General features: G+C 37.0%; 1 protein-coding gene across 14 annotated transcripts in view; it reads right to left on the minus strand.

Moving 5' to 3' along the window:
• The window catches only part of SPOP (speckle type BTB/POZ protein), a 98873-nt gene that overhangs the window by 50765 nt on the left and 21282 nt on the right, over positions 1 to 26826 (minus strand). For 3 of the 14 annotated variants that reach the window (XM_087918523.1, XM_026710927.2, XM_087918519.1), the window contains exon 1: positions 14560 to 14721. The exons of 1 other annotated variant lie outside the window; for it this stretch is intronic. The gene's annotated coding sequence lies outside the window, so the exon portion shown is untranslated. Of the gene's footprint in view, positions 1 to 2927; positions 3020 to 8467; positions 8526 to 13825; positions 13937 to 14020; positions 14208 to 14559; positions 14800 to 15069; positions 15189 to 26826 lie in introns of those variants that run through there. 10 more of the 14 variants (XM_087918515.1, XM_087918518.1, XM_026710921.2 and 7 more) reach the window with 10 other exon arrangements.

The raw sequence follows: 26826 nt of genomic DNA on the forward strand, positions 1-26826 counted from the left end.
CATAATCAGGCAAACCTGTTAAAATATGTCAGCCAGTCAGTGCTTGTCATAATCAGAGAATGTCCTTGTTGGTTGCAGGTCACAAATAGTGCTTTAGTGCCAATTTATGCTTTTTTCCCATTGGAAGTTGCTGCAGCAAGCAGTTATAGGAACATCAAATTAATTAGATGCTTGCGATCAACTGGCATAGTGCATTATCAGTAGAAGCAAAAGTAAATCGTACTGTCATTCCTTTAGTTTTATGAAAGAGAAAAGACAGTCAAGTTTCCTAAAACCTAGTCCTCCAAAAGATTAAAAAATATTGATATGAAACACTTTGGGCCTTGAGAAGGAATTCTGGTGGCAGACTGATGCATTAGCCAAAATGGGTACTGGCATAATTACCTCAGAACGCCCTTTCTATCTACGCTGCAAGAGAGTCCAGGATGGGTTAGACTCCTCCTTGTGATGTCTTAGAGCTGAGTCTGCCCCTATATAAAAAGCCAGCCCCTAAAAGGCACAAGACAAGGTTGTCCTCTTTCGCCCTTGTTATTTGTATTGACTTTGGAAGTGTTGAATAGAAATATTAGAGAAGATAAAACTATAAAAGGAATGAAAATTAAAAGGAAGAATTTAAACTACAAGCTTTTGCAGATGACCTAGTCTTTATCCTGGAAGATCCTATAGAAACAGCCTCGAAGCTGTTGGAAAAGATAGAGGCATATGGGGAGGTGGCCGGTCTGAAAATAAATAAAGATAAAACAAAGATTTTGTCAAAGAATATGTTGCTGAGACAAAGAGAAGAATTGGCAGAATTGTTAAAAATTCAAGTTACAAATAAGGCTAAGTATTTGGGGATATATTTGACGTCAAGATGTAGCACATTAAAGGAGAACAATTATATTAAACTTAAACAACAGATAGCCCAAGATTTGAAAAAATGGGAAAACCTACAATTGTCATTAATAGGAAGGATTTCAACAATTAAGATGAATATTTTACCCAGAATTTTATTTTTGTTTCAAACAATACCAATTAGGCTTGGAAAAGAATATTTTGAAGATTTAAATAAAATTGTTTTGAAGTATATATGGCAAGGCAAGAAAGCAAGGATAAAGTTAAAGCTTTTGCAGGATGCTAGATCTAGAGGAGGGTTTGGCCTGCCTAATTGGGAGTTGTACTACCAAGCTGCAAATTTGATGTGGGTTAAAGAATGGATAACATTAAGGAAAACGAGATTGTTGACATTAGAAGGTCATGATTTGTTGTTGGGTTGGCATGCTTTTTTATGGTATAAGGGAACCAAAACACAGGGGTACTTTAGAAGACATTATATACGGGAGTCTCTGTGGTTAAACTGCGAGAAGACAAAAAAACAATGTTATTTGAAAATTCCAGTTTGGTTATCAACGATAGAAGCGTTTTCTTACCCGATAATCTATAAAAAGGAACAAACAGTTAGCTATGGGGAATTACTAGATGAAAAGGGTGAACTTAAATCGATGCAAAAATTAGAGGAACAAGGTATACAGATGAATTGGTTTTCATATCTGCAAATACATGCAAAGTATTATGAGGATTCCAAAGCAGAGGATTTTATGATAAACAAACTGATTTAGATAAGATTTTGATGGGTACTGATGAAAAGGTGATTAAAAAATTATATGGTTATTTATTGGAAATTAAGCTGGAGGAAGAACAAGTTAAAGAAACTATGATTGCCTGGGGGAGGAATTTTCGATATGGGATTGACTTAGAGAAATGGCAGAAATTATGGTTGCAAAATTATAAAATGACAATGTCTACAGCCTTTAAAGAAAATTTGTATAAGATGTTTTACAGGTGGCATTTTCCCCGACAAGGATAGCAAGAATGTTCAAGAACAAATCCGAAAAATGCTGGAAATGTCATCAGAAACCTGGTTCATACTACCATATGTGGTGGACTTGTGAGGATGCTAGAAAATATTGGACTAAAATCCACATGTGGTTGGAAAAATGACAAAGAAGCACATAGACTTGAAACCAGAGCTTTTTTTATTGGGAATCTTACCAGACGTTTATAGTAAAGAGTTGAAATATTTGATTGTAAATGTATTGACTGCGGCTAGGATTGTATTTGCAAAAAATTGGAAAAATGAGAAAATTCCATTGCAGGAAGAAGTTATAAAGAAAATATTGGAATGTGCTGAGATGAGTAGATTGACTTTTGAAATCAGAGAGCAAGATGATAAACAATTTTATATAGTTTGGGATCTTTTCTATCAATGGTTGAATGATGAAATACAAAAATAGAAATGTTAGACAATAAGGAATAATATTGATTTTATTTTTCTTTTCTTTTTTTTGGTACTTGATATTATATTTATATAATAGTTTTCTGTTTCTTTCTTTTCTCTTATTTAGGATAGAATTGATACGATTATATGATTTGTTTTAGAATAAATTACTTAAAATATAGTTATCTCACAAAGGCATGATCGAATAAAAGTTTAGTCAAACTTCTTTTTTTAATAGTGATATTATGATCTATAAGTTTGTATTGACAATAAGAGTTATTATATAAGGTAATTGTAATTGTGACTATGAGATGAATGCACAAAACTGATGAACCAACCGACTCACTGTTTGTATATAAATATGGGGGAGCTGATGTTTTTATGTTTTGTCTGTTTGTTTGTATGTCAAAAAACAATAAAAACTTTTATAAAAAAAATAAAAATAAAAAGCCAGCCCCTAACTGGCTCCCCAGCTTTAGGCAAAGATACTTGACAGACGTAGAGTGTCTCTGGAAACAAAACAACAATTAGAAACAACTACCCCTTACCAGAACCGGATGAAACAAGGGTGGAGCTGGACTCTCTTGCAGCATAGAAAGGGCGTTCTCAGGTAATTATACCAACACCCATTCTTATCCACGCTGTGCCGAGAGTCAAGTATGGAACATACCAAAGCCTATGTCCACAGGAGGGTCATCGTCCAGTCTGCTTACTCCAATTGTGGTACCACCTTCTGGAGCACCCGTCTGCCAAACACTGCATCTGCCAAGACAAATGAGTCCAGACAATAGTGCTGGATGAAGGGTGATGGAGATGCCCAGGTAGCCGCCCTGCAGATCTCTTCAAGTGAGATCTGAGTGGCCCAGACGGCAGAGGTCGTGGCACTTCTGGTGGAGTGAGCCATTAGGTTTTTGGGCACTGGAAGAGACAAGGTCAGGTAGGCATTAGAAATACATGCCCTAATCCATCTACTTAGAGTAAGAGGCCTTGCTTCTCAAGGAGTTTGGAGAGAAGGACACGAACATGGCCTCAGTTCTTCGAAACGCCGCAGTACATTTGATGTAGATATGTAGGGCTCTCTTTACATCCAACGTATGCCACTTGCACTCCAACTCATGGTGTTGGGCAGAAATCTTGCAACATAATGTCTTGAGCCGGATGGAACCAGGTATTAATTTTTGGGATAAAGGTAGAATCTAAACACAGGACAATCCTGTTCTCATGAAAAATATAGAGATCCTGTCTGACTGAGAGTACTGCCCCTCCTCCTCTGACAAATTAGGGTCCCTGATCTCTCCATCTTCTTCCTCAGACTCTGAGGAGTGACTTCCGAGGGGTTGGTATAATCCCTCTCATCATAATCTCCCCATTCAGACTGGATGGAAGGGCTGCTAACCTCTTGATGTCTGGGATATCCCCTCTGTTGAGGAGGGAGTAGGCAGGAAATAAGGCTTGATCCCCTCCCCCAAAGGATGAAGGAGCTGTTGAAAACCTTCTGCTAGGCCCTGCCTGATGGCCACAGAAACTATGTCTCTAATATCACTAGGCCCGCTGCTAATGGGGTCAGCTGGGCGCAGGCCCGCAGCAGGAGTAAAGGTTGCCTTAGGCCTGGGCCTATGTCCACCCGGATGATCTGACTTTGAGGGGGATCCCAAGTAGTCTACTTAAAGTTGGGTCCAGATCTGCTTAAATCTTGGGGACAGAACTTCTTCTTCTACTCTCTCAGGGGACCAAGTTTGGAGATGACTGGTGGTGCCAGCTTCAGCCCCCCCCCTCCCTGGAGACAACCACTGGGCAAAACTGAGATTCCCCTGGTTGGGAAGCCTGTTGCAATCTCTCTCTCATCTGCTCCAGGGTTTTTCAAATTGCTTTTCCAAAGCACCATGCCTTCTCTTCTCAGGCCTGAGTTCATTTAGCCTTGGAAGTTTTCTTGGGTGCAGGGCCTTGGCCCTGATCTTTGCTGCAGCCTCCCGCTGCGCAGAATGGCCTCACTGCCTCTTTCTCTTTGTGGCCTGAACATGGTCTTCTAGGCCTGAGAGATCTGCCTCGGCCTTGTCTCCTTCCATGCTGTAAATAGGAATAGCACAAGAGGTGCTGAGAACAACCCTCGTGTATGTGCTGCCTATTGCCTGGGCCAGGTGATCCAAATCAGCCAAAAAAACACCTCGAAAATGGTTGTTCCTGTAGTCGGGCCAATTAAAAATGCCGACGTCCACATGCATTATGGTCGGTTGCTTTCAAAATAGCCGCTTGCATGTGCTCTGGTCCCAGGAGAATGGCCACCTAACCTCGATCACTCTTTAGTCCTCTGCAAGCCCCGAGTGGAGAAAACCAAGCAAAAGAACAGCTGCGCTGGGCAAAACAGCTGAGGTGCAAAAAAAACCCTGCCTTTGAAACACTGAGGAGCGGCAGCTCGATCTCGCTGGGGAAAGCTACGTGGGAAGTCCCTGAGCGTTTCCTGTACTTACAGTCCTTGAGGGCAGTGCCAAATCCTCAACGCAGCAGGAGCGGGTCCCCGCTCTCCTCGTGGCACAACTCCACTGGAGCTCCAGGAGTTGTGCAAAAAAAGTTATTTTTCCTTTTATTCCTTTCCTAGCTATCCTTGCTTTTAACTGCTTCCAAGACACTCAATAGACAAGGAGCTGAGCCAAAACTGGGGAGCCAGTTAGGGGCTGACTTTTTATATAGTGGCAGACTCAGGTCTATGACATCACAGGGAGGAGTCTAACCCATCCTGGACTCTCTGATCAGCATGGATGAGAAAAGCTAATGCAATCCTAAATTGCATTAACATACAATCAAGATCAAGTGAGGTACTAATACCACTCTATAAAGCCTTAGTAAGACCACATCTAGAGTACTGCATACAGTTTTGGTCACAATATAAAAAAGATGTTGAGACTCTATAGAAAGTACAGAAAAGAGCAACCAGGATGACTAATGGACTGGAGACTAAAACATGAAGAACGGTTAGAAGAACTGGCCATGGCTAGTCTAGTGAAGAGAAGGACCAGGGGAGACATGATAGCAGTCTTCCAATATTTGAGGGGCTGCCACAGAGAGGAAGGAGTCAAGCTATTTTCTAAAGTGCCTGTAGGCCAGACAAGGAATAATGGATGGAAACTGAACAAGGAGAGATTTAACCTGGAAATAAGGAGAAACTTTCTGACAGTGAGAACAATCAGCTTGCCCTCGGAAGTTGTGGGAGCGCCATCACTTGAGACTTTCAAGAAGAGATTGGATTGGCTATTTTGTCAGAAATGGTGTATGGTCTCCCGCTTGGGTGGGGGGAGTTGGACTGGATGACCTACAAAGTCCTTTCCAACTCTGATTATCTATTATCTGTTATCAGACTGGCCTATCCTTCTGAAGCATGATTGAGTGGTCCTTCAGTCTTCAATCTCCTTTACAGCAGCAACTATATTTTGCCAAAAGGGTGCATAGAAACATTACACAACTCTGCACTTCCTTGCAGATAGGTTTGGCTATTGTCAATGCCAACAAATCTTTTTAACAGAGCAACTTATTGAGGTTGTTTGGGAACGATTACCTTAGACTTGTGTTAGCAAACCTGTGCCACGTGTGCTGGAAGTGGCATGCAGAGCCATCTCTCTGGGCATGCCGTACGTCGCTCATTGCTATTCCGGTCTTCATCCACGTGGGAGCACTGGAAACTGCAAGAGCAGCTCTCCGGAGTGCATGCACATGCCGGCCAACTGCTCTTTGCATTAGAAACTGGGAGACCAGGTGGCTGGTGCAAATGCGCGCTCCAGGAAGCTAAGCTTCCAGCACTCATGTTCATTGAAGAGCTGCTCTTCTGGTTTCCAGTGCGCGCGCTGTTTTGGCACTTGGTGCCGAAAAAGTTAGCCATCACTGCCATAGACACAAGAGGTCTGGACTTCCCTTGAGCTTTCTGGATTTGCTTTTCCCTAGGTGAGAAGCCTGATAGATCTCTCTGGCTTTGCCTGTACAAGCCTGATGGCTTGCACACAAAACTAAGTTGCTATCTAAATTAGCTCTAGTTCTATATGGACAAATCAGTCTTCAAGATAGATTTTCTTTTTTACAACTGTTCCTATAAAAAACAAACATCAGTCTAAAATAAATGTGGTCAAGGATGCTATCTAAAAATAAAAGCCAGATTCCTTGAATTATGCAAAATTTATCTTTCCCATTAAAAATATGTTTTATAACCTGTAGTTCCAACACAATTTCTCTGCATATTCCACTCATCTTTGTTTTTGTTTATTCTATTTCTTATGTCCAATTGTCCAACAATCTTTTATTTAAACCACCCTCGTTTTTCAAACTATAAATCCAACGTCCAGGAGTCTTTATGTCCCAAAGTTAATCAATCTATTTTCCAAGGGTGATACCTTCAAAGATTTCTCCACCAGTTAAATTTTGTATTGTAAAATTTATGTATTAATATCAAATTATATAAGAAAGTTAACAGTATCAATATTAAATTATTGTTATGTTTGTTTTAAAATGTAAATTACCCTGGAACCACATTGTTTACACAATGATGTGTTTTAGAAATAAAAAATAAAAAATGTATTTTAAAAAAAGTTTTAAATTGAATTGTTTTATTGTTTATCTCACACGTGAGATTTTATTATTAGTTTGTTAAAAATTAAAACTCAATTACAAATAGTAATATATTTATTTAACACAAATGAATCGTTACACAGATTCATTTACCAATTTGAGAACTCCTAGTTCACATAATATTAGAACATTCACATTAAGCCATAATCTAATCTGATTGAGTTTTGTTTAGATGCTGTATGAACTACATACTGTGTGAATCCAACCAAATCTAGTTTATTCAGTAAAGCATGCAACTTAATGCAGTAAGCAACCTTCATGTATAGCAAGGGAAAGATACAATACTGTAAACAAAGCAGAGAAACAAAGATGTTTAAATACTGGCATGAGCCACGATGGTGCAGTGGTTAGAATGCAGTACTAGAGGTTACTTCTGCTGACTGCTACAAATTTGACAGTTCGATTTCACCAGCTCAAGGTTGACTCAGACTTCTATCCTTCCAAAGTCGAATGAGGAGCGAGATCAGTGGGGTCAATTTTATCAAAGGAAAGCTAAATTTATTGGTTTAAGGTAATGGGGGAAAGCCAACAAGAGGCTATTGTATTTTCTGAAACGTTTTTACTTTAAGTACTAATTCTTGTTAGGGTGCCCTCACAATTCTCTAAATTGATCTCAACCAAATGTTTGTTCTGTCTGTTTGATTTACTGGTCCCTATGGAGGAACTAACTACTTTGACTCTTCAGTATAAACCTGCATGAAAGCATAGCAGAAAATATATTTTAATTAAGGAGGAAATAAATTATATTTATCCCTTCCCATTTTACAACATAATGTAAATAGAACTATGGAGGACTGACTTAAAATATGAATGAATTATTTACAATACAATCTTTACAAGTAGGTATATAATTTGGCTCTAGTTTAGCTTTCATAACATAAAATACATCTCAAATTATAGCATTGCACCAAATTCTTTCCTTCCTAAAGCCTCGATTTTAGAAATATCAATCAGATAAACGAAGCAAGTAGTCAATGCAGCATTTTTCCAAGATTAATTAAAATACTGTCAATATTTTTGAGGAATGGATATACATACTTTCCCTATGACTAGAACTATATACACTTCTAAATGTAACAAATAAGGCAATTAAAAATTGAAAAATATATGTACTAAATACTTTTTGAGCATTTCTGAACTAAGCATAAATCAAATTAACAAGGTTTTTATTTTATTTTGTATTTTTCTCTTTAAAACAAAAGAATATCAAAAGAGTTTGCCTTGTGCTGAGTGAATTTTAGATGGGCATCTATTTGATTATTTTTTAGATCTTACACAGTTTTTATTGGAGCAAGTTTAATCAAGAAAATTGAGAGTTAAGCAGTAACAAATATTCCCTCAGGTTGATAAGCAACAAAAACTGATAGCAGCTTCTTAGAATTAGCAGTACAGGACAAAGTTAAAATACTACCCTAACACTGGGGAGGCCAACTTCCAGACCCAGCAGGTCACTGGATGACTTTGGACCAATCACTAACTCTCAGTCCAACCATCCTTATAAGCCTGTCATAGTACGAAAAATAACAATTAGGTAGGCATTCTGTATAATTTAGGAAAGCAAATTACAAAGTAATTGAAATTAAATATTTATATACTCACAAGGGTGTCAAAGGTATGTAAATATGTTTCAGAGCAATCTAAGTTGTCTAATTTAAGTTTATTCTAGAAACACAAAATTCACAGCAATAAATATATACATTTTTGTGGTAGATTGTCTTATGCATGAAATATAGAAACCAGGACTGTGAATGTAGTCATGAAAACTGGGAGATCTTGGGCCAGTTATTCTCTCTCAGTCCAACTCAACTCCCTTGTTGTGGGTAAAATAAGAGTATTTTGTATGTTTGCTGTCTGGAGTTATTTATAAAAATAATAAAGATGGGATAAAAATAAATACATTTATTATTAATGAAATTGATTTTTTTTATTTTCTTGTCTTGGAATAACTTGCACATGGACATACAAATCTGTAGCCTTAATGTCTGATTTTCTTTGAGAATGTTAAACAAAAACAATTTCCTAAACATAACAAAATAAAAAAGATATAGAAGATTCATTCATATAGTCTTTATAAATTTCACTCTGGTTTCTTTGGAAAACATAAACAGATTATTTAAAAAAATAAAAATAAAAAGTGGATAATATTTAAATATTCAATTTGCATTATTCAATACTTCTTTAAACAATTAAGTTGTCTTATGATCAATTAGCCATCAAAGATGAAGATAAAAATTTTCTAAAATATTTACTGCTTTAGTCTACAGGACAGATTCAATATTTGAATCTCTCTTACTTACTATATTCAGAACTATCAAGTTCAAAGAAAGGTTCTAGCTTAGTATAGGTAGTCCTCAATTAGTGACAATAATTGAATCTGGCAATTGTGATGATAGATGTGACAGTTGCAAAACATGACCAACTAGATTTTATTACTTTTGTGGTGTTTAAGGGAATATAATGGTCATTAAGCAAATGCCACAATCATCAAGTGAACCTATTGTTTGCTGCAGGTTGTTTTTGCCAGAAACTGAAGTAAATACCAGTTTTTGGCAAAGACATCCCAAATTGCAATCACGACTGCAGCAACTGTGGGATGTTACAAACAGTCATAAATGTGGGCCAGATGAGTACCCAAAATGCAGTAACACGACCATAGCCTTCTTGGCAGGCAGAACTTCAGAACTGCATCATTATAAAGAAGGACTTTTGGCAGTGCTTCTAACTTTGAACAGTCACTAAGTGAGTGGTTCCAAGTTAAGGACTATCTGACCAATCAACTTCCTGGCCAATTTGTATAGAATATGCCAGTCATATTTTAAATGGGTTAACAGTGTAAAATTCCATTTGTAATCTAAAATGGTAAGACTTAGCCAAAAAAATCCATTTGTTGGACCTTGGTTTAATTTTTCAGACAGTATTTAAAAAGGAACATTAAGTTGTGTAGGTCATATGCAAATATTATATAGTAATACTTGAGAATAAACCAGCCTTGAATCTATCTCACTTATCTTTCTCCGAAGAGATAACCACATATTTTAAACTAGTTCATTCCACAGTTCGAAATAACTGCATTATTCAGTTTCAGACTACTATTTCATAAACAATTGTTTTAGAACATCTCTATCTCATTAGCTCTCCATGCAGCATGCAATTCAAAGTGGCCATTATTTTGGATTTCTAAGGCTGTCTTGCAAATTAACTTTTCAAAAATTACTAGTATATTAGTGCACATATATACTGCTAATGTCTAAGAAATAAGCAAAAAATAGCAATTTAAAAAGGTTTCCTGATGAATAGTTTTCAAATAATTTATACCTATTACAATTTACCACTGAGTAGTATTTAAAAAGTACATTTTTAAAGTCTATCACTTCCAAACAAATCTTACTGCTGTTACTACCTTTAGTGGATAATCTATTTTAAGACTAGAAAATTTGAACTCAAAAACACAGATGACAATTTGTTGACTGCAAAGAAACATAAAAAATGCCTGTTCTTTGATGCCTTCCAGTTGTTATCCAGAGTTTTGTAGCACAGTTGTAGCTGTAACCTATTCAGAAGTCTCCTCATTACACTTAAAATTGCTTATAGCAATGTAGAATATTTCATATCATTCCAGTTCTTGAAATATTTTGCCCTCTAACTCTTTTCCTCTACTCATTATCAATATATGAATAGGGTGAATTGAGCTCTTTCCCCCCAAAATTGAATTATTACCTTTCTTAACAGTTGCAATAAATTGCTGATAAACTCACATCCACCCAATAGCTCTAGAGTTTGCCCAGAAGTACATTCAAGATGAAATCTCAAAATATACCAGTCAGGGAACACACTTATTGAAGCAAGTTACGATGGATAACTAATAGGCACATTTCCAGCAATATTTATGAAGGAGAGAGGAGGACAGAAGAAAACCAGTTTTCTCTAGTGGTTAAGACAACACACTAGAAACCAGACAACTGTGAGTTCTAGTCCTGCCTTAATCATGAAAGATAGCTGGGTGACTCTGGGCCAATCACTCTCAATCTATGACATCAGGATTGGGCAACAACCTAGTCATTGAAATCTTGTTATAACTAATGGATCAACACTCTAGGGGTAATCTTTGATTTACAACCATAACTGAGCCCAAAATTTCTGTTTTTAAGTGAGACAATTGTTGAGTGAGTTTTGCTCCATTTTATGGCCTTTCTTGCACACTTGTTAAGTGAATCACTGCAATTGTAACATGGATATTTAGCGAATCTGGCATCCAGATTGACTTTGGTTGTCAGAAGGGTGCATGATCACATGACCTCAGGACACTGCAACTGCCATAAATATGATCTAGCTGCCAAGCATCCAAACTTTGATTACATGACCATGGGGATGCTGCAACGGTCAGAAGGCTGAAAAACAGTCATAAATCATTTTTTACAGTGCCCTTGTAACTTTGGTCACTAAACAAAAGATAGGAGATAGAGGATCACTAGTATTGTTTTTGTTTTTTTTAAAGAAAAAAGCACTTGCAGGAAAATAACCCTGTTGGAACAGGTCAAAGCCAGATTTCTCAGAATCCCCAATCATATGGCAATGAATTTTTGCAAACAGACAACCAAGACATTCTCTTTTCCCTGTGTTAGTATTGGGAAGCATGTGTATTCAACCAGAATTAAAAGTGAGACGTTAACTTGTATCACTTGATAAGATTCATTCTTCATGAATTCAGCCCTTTTTTAAAAGCTATACAAAAAAGTGGCCATCACCAGTCTGCTGGTAATGAATTCTAGAGATTAATTGCATGTTCTGTAAAGGGGTTCTTGGCTGTTCTAAAACATCTAAATCAGCATCATTAGATGATCTCTTGTCATAATATTTTTAAAGGGGAAAACTTTTCCTGTCCATTTTTTCAATATCTTACATCTCAATAACCCTACCCTTGGGCCAAGCTGAGATCGAAAACATTCTAGTGCTTCCTCACAGGAAGAATCGTGTCCTGACTACTCATATTTTTATATGCCCTTTTATACTTTTTTGAATTTATATTTGTACCTTAAATGTGGTGAACAGAACTGGTACATACCATACTAAATGCAGATATGCATTAGATACATATAATGACATTACAAGATTAGCAGTTTTATTTTCATTTTTTTTCCTAATGAATTCTACTATAGTACGGCTGTCAAACTCCCAGCCCATGGGCTGGATGCGTCACACACTGGCCATGCCCACACCCAATTTAGTAAAGGGAGGGAAAAGTCCCGAAACGTCACCATGATGTGAGATTACACCACCATGATGTGAGATTGACACCCCCTGTACTATAGCATTTGCTTTTTTCATCACTGCTGCACACTGATGTCTTCATTGAGCTATTTACTATGGACCCCAAGATCTTTTCCCTTGATAATCAAGACTCCGGTCTAGCTGTGTAAATGCAAAATCAGGAGCCTTTGTTCTTATATGCATCCCTTTACACTTCTTAAATTGCAGTTACCACTTGGTTGACAATTTACCATGCTTAAAGAAATTGTACTGGAATTTTTCAAATCACTTTTGGATTTTACCATCCCTGTATAGCTTCCTATTGTCCACCAACTTGGTCAGTGCTTAGCTTTAGATCAAGTCACTTTACTTTTAAACATTTAATCATTTAAAATGCTAATCAATCTAGAAAGATTATGTACTTATTTGTTATGTACTTATGGGACTGACATCCCATTTATTCTTCAGGAGTAAAAAGCAGTATATGTAGCATCCTCTCCAAGTTTTTTGTACAACAGGTATTATTTGCATGACACACTAACTCAAAGTTATGTAAGCATGGCTTATATACATTCCCTTTTAGTTTGTAAGATAGACTGTGCCATAAACTATCCATAGAGACTTGGTTCATATAACATGCTCAATTGATAGGTTTGTGACTCAATGTGCCACATGATACAGACACTATCTGGTCACATGAGTTTTTACTGCTAAGAATGGATTTGAACCTATATCCTAATCCAATATCTTAATGATTATGTAATCAGAATTCCTTTAATTCAAATCTATACTTTTGATTTATTAGACTTTGATTTTACAATGCTGGAACATTTTGCTTGATAAATTACAAATATGCTAATAAAGCATGGGTGGGGGGGGACAGAAACATCAAACGCTTAAGGTGATGGACAGCATCTATGTTTAAAGTTTATCTGCCATTACTACTAGCAAGTTCAAAACAAGGTCCCCATGATTTCAAAGTCTGTGGGGCATGAGACTGTAGCAGGCAAAACTTTGCAGATTTTTGACAACTCTGTAGTGTTGTCAATTAACTACACCTGCTAGAAGTTCTCTTCCAAAGGCATATCACAGAAGCCAAATCTCTTAATGTAGAAACCCACTTACCTGTTATCTAATGTAACTTCTGAACAACTGTGTACATCAACAAATAGCTACTGACCCTTTCAACTATTTAATTTCCTGCAAAATCATTAATACTGCACCCACTGAGCATTCCAAAAAAAGTTTTACACTTTATCACCTCTGACTAAAACTCCAAGGTACTGAATGTGGACAGGTGTTTAGATTTTTAACCTGTTTTATCTTAAAGGTTTCAAGTGCTAATTTAAAGGAATTATATATACATCTTGTGAACAGAAAAACTGCATAGTAGAAATATTTAACGAATCTTGTACAGATCACATCTGATTTCTATTCCTTTTAACATCTTTAACTCTGAGATAAAGTTGCTCTAAGCATACAAAATGTGAAATACTTATTAAACTTATTTTACTGAAGAGAAATCAGCAAGTTTCTTACCTACTGCCTGCCCAGGTTTCATTCACCAAACTTCATCAAAATATAAAGCTACCTTCTTTAGTCACAATTGTCATATTAGACTGATGGGCTTTAGCATCATTTCACCTTTCACCAATTATTCAGCCCAATTCTTTGCCTTCCAGGAAAGGGGATCAGGATGAAGACTCTTACCTGTTGGCCTCAGTAAATAACTTCTGCCACTTCGTTGTTTATCAAGATAACTATGAATAAACCAATGACACGGGCAATATATTGGGCAGGGATAATTACAAAAACAGAATAAGATAACACCTCTTCCCCATCTCCATTAGCATTCTTGGTCCCTTCTACTTGTTTTCCCGTTTGAAAAGCAGCAACAGCACTTACAGCTCACTATTTGGCAGCATCTCTCCGTCTTGCAATCCTTTCCCCCTTACGCAGCTGCACCAGGATCATTATTCCGCAAGGCCCCTGCAGCAACATTATACGCAGGCGCAACACAACAGGAGTAGGAGGAGAAGGAAAGAAAAGCCAGGAAGCTGCAGGATGTGACTGTTCCTCTTTCATTCCCTTCAGCGCAGGCGCAAAGGGGAGGCATGCCACAAACTTTTTGCACCGCATGCGTGCCCTAGAATTAACCTGAACCTCCCTCCCTCCCACAACGATTTCAGGCAAGGCGCCTGCGCAATCCCCGCCAGCCTTTGAATGAAGGCGCACTCCGAAGGACGAAACTACATCATAGCGCATGCGCGACCCTCAACGGAGGGTTTTTTTTTTTGTTTTTTTTTAGCCTTCCGCCCCGCCCCTTCTTCTTGCGTCAGGGCCTTTGGCTCATTATTTTGCAATCAGTTGCCTATCAGCGTTATATATTACTCCCTTTGTCCCTATGATGTGGTGAGTTATACCTGTCACCCGTTCCATCTCACCTGCAAACGATACGCAATAGCTGCGGCGGTCCCCTTGTGGTCTCTTCATAACGCCCTGACCTGACATATCCGGGACTCTTAGTGACGTTGCCACGACGCCTCGTTCATTCAACGGCATACGGGGAGGAGACTGGGAGGTGGTGCCATTGCGCAGGCGCAAGAGGGATCGGTCACACTAAAAATGGCGGGAGAGAAGTAAAGTCGAGGCTTCGCTTTAGGATGAGCAACATAATATTGGGACTAGTATAGGAGATACCAAGAAGGAAGGAAAATAATCAGAGATGGGATCATGTTTCGGCATTATTAACGAAAGTAGTATTCAATAGACACATTAAAAGCACACCCTAAGTTTTAATACAGCGATTGCTATGATGCTAAGTTACAAATAACGTGCTCTCCAAATACAAATTCATAAACACATTTTTAACTGTCTTCTAATAACATTTCAGATACTGAACGTCAAAGATCATGCTGACACCGAAAAGGGAAAGCAAGCAAGTATGGAGTTACCTGAGACAACATGCTTTTTTGAGATCCTGTCTTCCCTAAGAAACAGTCTCTACCTGAAAGAGGGCAGCCCCTGGCCTATGCAAGACCTTGGCAAGGCTGTGAAGACCTGGCTCTTCTCCCAGGTATTTGTGTCTCGATATTAGCATCTGTAATTAAAGAGTTTTGGAGTTTTATTGAACCTTGCTGTATTGTCCTAAATTTTAGTAAAATGCTTCATTATTAGCATTTTAAAAGATGATAGTCATTTTAACATGACTGACTAGGCCCTTTTTTAAACTTCAGAAAAACATGCATTTTTCTTGCATGGTCCTTGCAATGAGAAGCCAATTAATTCTAACAATCTCACAACCTTTTCCTTATAATCTTAGAAGCAAAATTAACCCTTGTAAGAGTACTTGAATAAACATCATGATTCAGCCTTCTAATGAAACTTATAATGCATTTCATACCAGGGATAGAATGAATTTTCAAGGTGCAGAGCTTAATATTAAGAGTGAAAAAGACTTTAAACCGATAGCATTTTTCTTTTGGTGAATAAATTTGTCACAGACGTTTTCATTTTTTTCTTAAATATTGCTCAAGTTGGAGTAATAAGCCAAATGGAAACAATTGGATGGATATTGCAAGACTAATTTGATGTTATCAATGCTAATAGAAGATTTGGTATCCAAATGCCACTACTGTGTTACCATGCTATTACAATCACAACAATCTCATTTGAGACAATGCATAAAGACAGGAGGTTATACAACTTGCCTCATGGTGTAACTGGAACAATCTGGAACTGAACACACACAAAACCGTAGAAATAGACTTTAGAAGAAACTCTCCCATACTACCACCTCTTACAATACTAGACAACATAGTATCAACAGTAGAGACCTTCAAATTTCCAAGTTCTACTATATCATATGACCTAAAATGGACACTTAACATCAAAAAGGTCATCAAAAAAGCACAACAAAGAATGTTCTTTCTGCGCCAACTCAGAAAGCTCAAACTGCCCAAGGAGCTGCTGATACAGTTCTACAGAGGAATTACTGAGTCTATCATCTGCACCTCCATAACTGTCTAGTTTAGTTCTGCAACCCAACAGGACATACACAGACTTCAGAGGATAATTAGGACTGCAGAAAAAACAATTACTACCCATCTGCCTTCAATCGAGGACCTGTATATTGCACGAGTCAAAAAGAGGACTGTGAAAATATTTACAGACCCCTCACATCCTGGACATAAACTGTTTCAACTCCTACCCTCAAAACAAGGCTATAGAGCACTGCACACCAGAACAACTACACACAAGAACAGTTTTCCCCCGAAAGCCATCACTCTGCTAAACAAATAGTTCCCTCAACACTGTTCAACTATTACAAAGTCTACACTACTATTACAGTTAATCTTCTCATCCTTATCACCCATCCCTTCCCACTTGTGACTGTATGACTGTAACTTTGTCACTTGTATCTTTACAATTTACATTGACTGTTTCCTAGTATGATTTGATTGCTTATTGTACTCTATGACTATCATTAAGTGTTGTACTTTGATTCTTGACACTTGACAAATGTATCTTTGCTTTTATGTATACTGAGAGTATTTGCACCAAGACAGATTCCTTGTGTGTCTAATCACACTTGGCCAATAAAGAATTCTATCTATGTATTCGTTTTTAAGAATAAATTTGTCTTTGTTTACATGTCTCTCTCTTTACCTGTTGAATGGTTTGCTTTAATTCCACATAAACATTCCTACCTGTACAATAGAGCCATATTCTTTTCCCAGCTGAAAAGTGAGAAGGAAGAATTGTGTCCCTGTAGAGCAGGGAGGAGGGTTTGTTGTTATATTATCAATGTTAAGGCATCACTGCTGTAACTGGACCCTGTTTCTCATAATGCAGTAATTGCCTAAAAGCTTTGGCCATTGTTATCCTTTCTGTTCAAATATGGAAAGACTTGGTTATGGGTTTTCCATAAACTAGGTTTTGGGTGTGTGTGGTTATTTTTGTTGTTTCTCATAAGCAAATTTTGTTTCTTAGCAGAACCCTTGTTACCTTCTTTAGGAGCCTGAATAGTTGAATTTACTATCTTAAATCATGTTTGTTGTATTGCCACAGACAAAACTGTTAATATCTTCACTGACTCTATGTATGTTTTTGGTGTTTGCCATGCTACAGATGCCTTATGGTATCTGAGAGGAATCTTGACTTTAGGCTGCCAAATTGCTCACCTGGTGATTTAAAGTTATCTCTGCTTTTCCTTATGAGAAGTTTTTTCAGATACTGGGATTGCTACATGCAATGTGTCTATGATGAATAGGAATAGGAGTAGAGTAGTATAGAACAACAGAATACTTTACTGGCCAAATGTGATTCGACACGAATAGAATAGAATAGAATGGAATAATTTATTGGCCAAGTATGATTGGACACAAAAGGAATTTGTCTTTGGTGCATATGGTCTCAGTGTACATAAAAAGAAAAAAATACATTCATCAAGAATCATAAGATACAACACTTAGTGATAGTCATAGGTTACTAAATAAGCAATCAAATCATACTAGAACCAAATAAAACAATATAAATTGTAGAGATACAAGCAACAAGATTATAGTCATAATTGGGAGGAGATAAGGTAATAGGAAGAATGAGAAAAACAGTAATACAGTCTTAGTAAATAGTTTGACAGTGTTGTGGGAATTAGTTGTTTAGTAGAGTGATGGCATTTGGGAGAAACTGTCCTTGTGTCCAGTTGTTCTGGTGTACAGTGCCCTATAGCATCATTTGAGGATAGAAGTTGAAACAATTTATGTCCAGGATGTGAGGGGTCTGTAGTTATTTTCACAGCCCTCTTTTTGACTCATGCATTATACAAGGTCCTCAATGGAAGGCAAGTTGGTAGCAGTTTTTCTGCAGTTCTAATTATCCATTGAAGTCTGTGTCTATCTTGTTTTGTTGCAGATTCAAACTAGACAGTTATAGAGGTACAGATGACAGACTCAATTCCTTTGTAAAACTATCAGCAGCTCCTTGGGCAGTTGGAGCTTTCTGAGTTGGCGCAGAAATAACATTCTTTTTTGTGCTTCTTTGATGAATTTTTTGATGTTAGGTGTCCGTTTTAAGTCTTGAGATATGATAGAACCTAGAAACTTGAAGGTTTCTACATAGATAAATCTTATACATAAATTATATAAGGAATTTGTCTTTGGTGCATAAGCTTCCAGTGTACATAGAAGTTATAAGTGCATCTTGGTATGGTTCTGCACTGTTCCCAATAGGCACCAAATTTCCGTACATACTTTTCTTCATCTTCTGACTCACCAATTAAGTCTGAAAGAACATTGTAGTACTGAAATTATTATAGACTGGCTTATTCCTTGAAATAAGCCAGTGAAAATTTGTGAAAATTCTAGGAGCTTCTTATAATCTAGACCCAAGGAAAGGTGGTGGTGGGTGCCTTCTCTGCTAGTTCAGGACATCCATGGCTGAGGGAGAAATGAATTAACTGCCAGAGTTTCTATCCTTACAGAAGCAGCTCTGAAAGCTGTGGACAGCAATGGGAGCTACAACTGGCCTGAATGATCAGTTCCAGCAGGAAGAATTTATGCTGCTTAAAATTTCCATCACAGGACTCTTAATCCAATCTTGGAGAGCCCACTCTAGATTTTTGCTACCCAACCCACCGTCCTTGTGGAAGAAAAAAGTCCTTGTATTCCTCACAGATGGAGAATGTCGGATTCTTGGAACTTGCCACAAATCTTTGTGGCTATACTGCTTTTTAAAAAAACATGATTTTTTTTGACCTTTGCTTCTGTTGTTACTTTTACAATATTTTTTATGCTGTAAATAGGGGAGGGACAGGAGGGAAGAGCAAAATTCCTATTCATCCCAAGCAGCATGTGGTTGATCATTCAAGCCTGTAAAATAGAATTGCATTATTATTGTATTATTATTGCAGTATTGTATTATTGGAGGTGAAATATCATCCTCTTTTTCTTGTGCTGTAAGTATTGATTGGTGGGTAAATCACATTATTGCATTTGATTTCACTATAATGCAGGAACACTCCAATACCTCAAAGGATATCAGTTGCCCAAATACAACTGATGTTTCTGCCATATTTTTATTAATCCAACCAATTATGAAACAACTTGGATGCAGTATTAAAATGCAAAGTTGGACAGCACAAATAACAAAACATAATGGCACTTATTCTTAGCCAAGGCCACTTTGCTGGTTTGCAGAACTTGTCTTTTTAGAACAAAACAATAGAGAACAACTTCTGAAAGTCCTTGAATATACTTGCAATTTTTAAGAAAGATAAAACTCAACTAGAAAAGTGTAATGTAAGTCATAATTTGCATCTTGTATATGTTATCTAGAATTATGTTTTCTATTGTTCAAGTCTTATGTAATGAGCATCTTTTACTGTTTGATTACTTGCTTTCTGACATATCGCATATACCAAATGTATATATCATTTATTTCTGTACCTTATAAAAAGCCTTGGCACCCCCCCTTAATAAAATGTCTTTTGCCTCTATTACTTGGTAATTCATATTTTTGGGTGTAAAATATCCCTTTGCCTAGGTAGGTCTCTCAAATTTAGGGAACAAGTTCTTATCAGCTTTATGCCAAATGCAGAGTGCCTGAGTTTGGAGGCACCAGGTGCAGTTTTCACTAGTTTTTCTTTTAATGAAATTCTCTGTTTTTATTTTGTCTGATGCCCCGTTTCTGGATCGATGGATGTCCAAATAAATTGAATATGCAGGAATAGTATAGGTTTACATATACACATATACATATATATATACATATACACATACGTACATACATATACATACATACATACATATTTGTTTTCTTAAGTTTTCATGGTACTTACATGTATGGCATTCAGCTTTGTTCGGGTATTTTCCCGTCATTGTAGTCGTGCTTTTAAAAAGTTGTAGCAAGCGTTTGGCAGAATCTCATCTGCCATCAGAAGCGTGATGATGGCAGATGAGATTCTGCCAAACGTTGCTACAACTTTAAAAGCACAACTACTAATGACGTGGGAAAATACTCCGAATCCAAGCTGAATGACATACATACATACGTACATACATACATATATACACACACACATACACACACATATAAATGTGTATAGCAGTAATTGCCAAAGTTGTTTAGTGAAGTTCTTTAACTAGAAACACCTTGCCTTTTATGACTGCAATGGGATTTTCAAAGCATGCAAATGAATGTGTTTAGTGTGCTCTCTGAATCCAAGCCATGGATTTTCAAATCATTGTTTATGGTAGGGCTACTATATTGACTGCAAATATTCAGAGGACATTAGAAGGCAGCAGTGAGTTGGGTTTACAATATCTATCCATTCCCTGCTTGACTGAATTTTTGCAATAGTGAAAGCCTCTACTCATGTTTATTTATTTAAAGTCATAATTAATTATGTGATATACACCAGAGTTATATTATTGCATGTCAAAGTAGAATTAAATTCTTTTTGTAAAAGTTCACAGTTTAAAAATAATTAAATGACAACTATTGGAGATCTGTATTTAAAACCTTCAAGGCCATTATAGATGGCATCTTCTCACATAGCATTGGAAAGAAAGTTCCAGCTGACATTGGTTAACAACAGAAAATTCAGTTGGATGGGGTAAATTTACCCCTTCTACTGTATGCCTGAGGGAGACCCAGAATTCACCATTTCTTGGTTTCCAGGCCAACATCTTAAACCTTTACAGTATACCAAATTACATCATCTGCATCCATTTGCATCATTTGCATAACTGACAGAATCATAGATAGGAGAGATAACACACAAACACACACACACTATAATATTTGGAAATAAATTGGCATCCTGTGCAAAGATTTCAGTAACCTGGACTGCAGCATTTTGCATTAGTTGAACTCTCCACATCCTATATAAGAACAACCTTATATTAAGTACAATGTAGAAATCAACACCCATATTTCTATGTTTAATATATTCTTTGTTAAATTGTTTGAATTTAATATACATTTAAGTACAGAGGCAATTCTATGTTTATTTACTTTGGAATAAGTCTTAGTAAATACAGGTAGTCCTCAACTTACAAAAGTTTGTTTAGTGATCGTTCAAAGTTACAGCGGCACTGAAAAAAGTGACTTATGATCGTTTTTCACACAACCATTGCAGCATCCCCACGGTCATGTGATCAAAATTCAGATGACTGACAACTTATGCATACTTATAACAGTGTCAGTGTCCTGGGTCATATGACAGCGTTTTGCCACCTGACAAACAAAATTAATGAGGAAGCCAGATTCATTTAAGAACTGTGTTACTAATTTAAGAAGTGTAGTGACTCATATTTATGATGGTTGCAGTGTCCCAGGGTCATGTGATCACCTTTAGCAACCTGACAAAATTAATGAGGAAGCCAGATTCATTTAAGAACTGTGCTACTAATTTAAGAAGTGTAGTGGCTCATATTTATGACAGTTGCAGTGTTCCAGGGTCATGTGATCACCTATAGCAACCTGACAAGCAAAGTCATTGGGGAAGCCAGATCCACTTAGCAACCGTATTCCTAATTTAACAACTGTAATGATTCATTTAACTGTGGCAAGGAAGGTCATAAAATGGAGCAAAACTCATATAACAAATGTTTCACTTAGCAACAGCAATTTTGGGTTCAGCTGTCATAAGTCGAGAATTACCTATATGTGGACAGACTGACAAATGTGGTATTTATCTGATTAAGAAGATAAAGACACTTTCAAGTTATGCTTGATTTCTTGTAACTATATCCAGTTTTCTCGACAGTATTATGGAAATACTGTTTCATTGGGATATTTTTCTTTTCTTCTTTTTTCTTAATGACTTCAATTCTGACTAAAAGTGCTGAGGAATTGCCAGGCAATCCCAAGTACTATAAAGCCTACACCATTTGTAGATCTTATAAAATCATATGAGATCTTCCAGGATCTGCCTGGTCTTACAATTTGCTAAGGCTAAAAAATTGTCAAGAGAACCTTGTTATCGCTATAGGATTTTGACAGGACTATAATTGTCATAACCAGAAAAAAATGCTTTCAGTTCAGTATTGATCAAAGGACCAATTCTTTACCCATATCTGTTTATAGTAATAGAAACTTATTCTGAATACAATGCAACTTGCTACTTTATGGACATGTGTTGGGTTGAGTAATTAGTCATCATGCAAACAGAAAGTTCAACTGCTATTTTTATACTGAATAATGGAAGATAATTTTGACATACTCAGTTTTTGTGCTGCATTGTGCCAGTTTGGCACATTATTGTTTCTGTCTTTTTTTATGGAAGTATTACAACTTCATCTGGAATTTGAGTTAGGATTATCAGACTTAAATATTCTTGATACTAACCTTTTGCTACTCCACTATAAAATGTTACAATAAGGCAGCTGAGACTTATTTCATTTTTATAAGAATATGTATATCATTTGACTTAGGGGTTGGCAACCTTCCAAACTGAACTGTTCCAGAGACTTGATGATATAATTTCTTCAGTAATGGATAATTTATCTCTAGAACCTACTGATAATATTTACCATCAAGTCATTTTTGACTTCTGCAGATTACATAGAATTTGTCCATGATGATCAATCTCTAACCTGTCCTAAGTCTTTCAACAATGACAACAGCAAGGTCATTTTTATTTTATTTATTTATTATAATGTATTTATTGTTTTGACCATTGGTCAAAATAACCCACATAAAAGTGGCCAAACATTAATTAAATATATTAAAATGTACAAAAACCAGTAAAAACATTAAAACAGTATAATAGAGGTACAATATTAAAAAAACATTGGAAACTTTTGCTGAAGTATTATGTTTAGCAGCCGGTTTTGAAACCTTGCTAATTTCTTCTTGTCTAAGTTCATTAGCTATTCAATTTTTATAAATCATGCCAAAATTATTTTCTTAGGAGTGAGGGCTCTAAATTTTTCAACTTGCTGAAGCTGAAATAGAGCAATGAAATAAATAAACTATAATTTCCTGGGAGTTAAGGTAGAAGCATATATTATATACTATATAGGATATTGGAAAATCATCCCTCTAGTTGCTGATGCCATTTGCTGGAACTGTAATTTTGTAGGATTTTATGTATATTTTTCTTCTGCTTTCTCAAAAGGTCATTAATGAGGCTGTTTACAATAATAATTGTATAATTAAATCATAAAAAACAGAAGCAAATGGTTGGTTGATTACATGCCACTAAGTCAGTATTGACTCTAAGCAATTACATAGGTAAATTTTCTATATATGTCTCTAAATGATCTGTCAGATCATCCAACAGTGTACCCATCACCACTATATCCGAGTCCATCCACCTTGCTGCTGGTCATTCTTTCCTGCATCTTTCCTGCATCTTTCTCAGCATTAGAACATTCTCCAAAGAGCTAGATCTTTGCATGATGCCACATAAGGATAATTTGAGCCTAGCCATTTTTGCCTCAAATGAAAAATGTGGATTGATTTGTTTAATGATATATGTTTGTTTTTTTGTTGTCCTTAGTATTCCCAGGAATCTTCATTAAAACCAAAGTTCAAAACACTCTTCCCATTCTGCTGTCTCAAAACTTTTGGTTCCATAGACTGTAACCGGAAATGCCATTGCTTATGATATTCTGATCTTCATATAGAACCATCACAGCATCTGAATATTTTTCCAAGACTTTCATGGCTGCTCTACCAAGTGCTAATCTGTTGGGTATTTTTTGACCAAGTCAAGCTTATTTTTAGTATACAATATAAAGCCAGTATCTATATTATCTTAGTTTCCAATGAGAATCATTGCAATCAAGCACTTCTAAAATGTGAAAATAAAATGATCCCACACAAGGACTTTGCATGTTAAAATTTGAGAAAATGTTTATTTCTATACACGTTGATACAATACATATATGAGAGTGTGCAATGTACTGGGAACTTTTTAGGCTGTTCATGGTTGACCAGAAGGCAGACTGAGAAGAAGTGATTAACTCTTACCTCCCTGGGAGCAAAATCTTTGCAAATCCCTTTTGTTTGCTGTACATGAGGCACGACTAAACGAAGATAACATATTAGTCCAGTAAGAGAGTGACAAGGTCCCTATTTTCCATAGTTCATTGGAATTTTCAAACTTTTTTTTCCAGGCTGTGGTACTTTTAGTTAAAAAAGAAAAACATCTCAAAACAAGTGCCATCTATCTCTCTAAACATGCAGCAATGAATTGTTATGAAAGCGAACAATCAGGAAAGGAAAGTGGGGCACCTGCTGGATGTCAGGTGACAAGATTGGTTGTACTTTTAAGAAACTGCTGTGGACAATTGGTGTCCACATGGGAGCCAACAAAATCTTCAATCTATTTCCTACTTCCTATCCTGTAGCTGGCATTTGTAAATGATCGTCTAAACAACATGAGGAATTTACTGTAGTTGGTTTGAAAAATTGCAACAAACTTTGTGAACTTTGACTGGTCTCCAGTTATAGCTTTTTGACAGCTCTTTGTATCCTTAAATTTATTTCTAAATCAGTGTCCTTGAAAGCTATAACATGCATGGTTTTTTAACATCTCCTTTTTAATATTCACTTTCTCTTCAGTTTTTAATTATTTTCTTTCTCCATTTTTCCCTTTGAATTTGCTAAAAACGTAGAAATGTAATTAGATGAAGGCTGGACTGCAAGAAAGCTGCCAGCAGTTCTACATCATGATTAAATATATCAGCCCTTTCTTTACTTACAAAAAAAAAAAAAAGAATTCAAACAGTTTTCTTGCAATTATCTCCCTGTTATCCAGGAAAGAATCAGTAACACGTACAGATAGTCTTATTGAAAATGCAGCACTAATTAAAAACTCATATAAGCTCCTGATGATCAAGGCAATTCAAAAACCATAGTTATTTAATTATTTCCTCTATTTGCTAATCTTTGTTTTAGCAAAACAGGAAAAAAAATCCAAACAAAACCACACTGCTTTCACTGGAGGGACTTGATAGGACTTTTATCTATGCAACAGTCAAAATAGACAATGGAAGCTCAATTTGATTCACCTCTTATGCCATTGGGAAATTTTTGCAGATTATTTTCTGAAGGTAATCTTAAAAGGGAATGTTTTGCTATATTCAAAAACAGCTTTCAGAAGACTTTTTCATTTTAGATACACTTACCTTCCCCACCCAAGTGCTTAATTTCTAAAAAAGAGGAGCAATGTAAGCCATATTATATATGCCTCAAGGATCTCACCTGTTTTTTACTTTCATATGTTACGAAACTGATTACCAAACAAACCATATCTCAGATTAGGTGTACTGCATGACATTCAATACTAATGTCAGGTCCAACCTAGACATTTCAAGGACATAGGTCAAATACTCGCATTTATCAATTACAGGAAATTGCAGTCTGGACAATACTATGACATTGGGCAATAGGCGTTCTGAAAAGATTCAATGTCAGAATGACCCATTTGGGGATCATTCTGTTTACCCTTATTTGCAATGGTTAGGCAAACTTTGATTTTTCAGATTTTGTTGAATTGTGATTCTCAGTATCCATTACTATCAACTGCAATGAGAGGATTTTCTGGGAGTCAAAAGTTCTTCCAAAATTTGGATAGCTGTAGCTGCACTGACTGATGATAGATCTTTAGGATTTCAGAATGGAATTGTTCTCATTCCTATCTGCTAGAAATTGAATAAAAGCTTTGTTGCATCTAAATCATTTTCATTTTTTTATCAGTGAGCTAAATCCCATTCTCCAGCATGCCTATGGGAGAATCCACACATACTGATTGAATCTGCCTTTCTGCCCAGAGACTGAATCATCAGTCTTTGCCACGCCTCTTTCTGTTGGGCCAGGAAGTCCCCTAGCCCCAGTCATGACTCAGTCTTGGCCCTATAAAGTGGCAAAGGTTGGCTCCAACAATTTTCACAGAAAGCAGCAATTCAATGTGTGGATTCTCCAAAAGGTTTGCAAAGCTTAAAAAAAAAATTGTAAACAGGCTGCAATTAGAACTTCTGCTTGCTCCATTTTCGTGGCTCCCTTGAATTACCAATTAATGCCTAACAGCCCAGGCAAACAGTGGAAAACAGTGCAAGATAACCCCCATCCTCCTTGGGGGGTGGGGTGCGGAAGCCACGATTGCCCCCAGCGCACTGTTTGCACACCCAGGCTCAACCGGGTAATCCGGAGTGGCCATTTGCACTTTTAGAACCTTGCAGTTGATTTTGGGGGTTGGTGGTAGCCATTTTGCTTGTGGACCATGTGGTGAGTTGTGTAGGCTACCCCAGAAGACTAGTAGGGCCACCACTATCATGGCCCAGGGTAGGAACCCAGGGCTGAAGAATTGCCCCAAATTGTTTCTGGATGTAGTTTAGAGACAATGGATGCAGCCAGGATCCTTCCCCACTCCGGGGGGTGGGGGGTAACAATATATATTTTTTAATATGGCTCCTCTCCTTACTAAGTCACTCCAACTGCTCCCTTTCGATGAACCATTGGTGTCCTTGGTCTCACCCTCTGTGATTTCTGGCGTCATAGCAGAGGCCCTTAAGACAGATAAGATAAGGCAGAACAAAATTTCCACAGGACGTGCCAGGCCAATGCCTGGGTGATCAAAGCAGCGGCGGCCACCTTCTTCACTAGAATATCTCCCCTCTGGCTTTGCTAATTACAGGTGAGATTCCCTCAGAGGAAATCAGAATGCATCAGGACATCAATAAATTGGTGGCAGCTGCTGA

Source organism: Pseudonaja textilis, chromosome Z (genome assembly GCF_049901715.1).
Source record: "Pseudonaja textilis isolate UNSWEBS1 chromosome Z, rPseTex1.2, whole genome shotgun sequence".
Classification (NCBI taxonomy): Eukaryota; Metazoa; Chordata; class Lepidosauria; order Squamata; family Elapidae; genus Pseudonaja; species Pseudonaja textilis.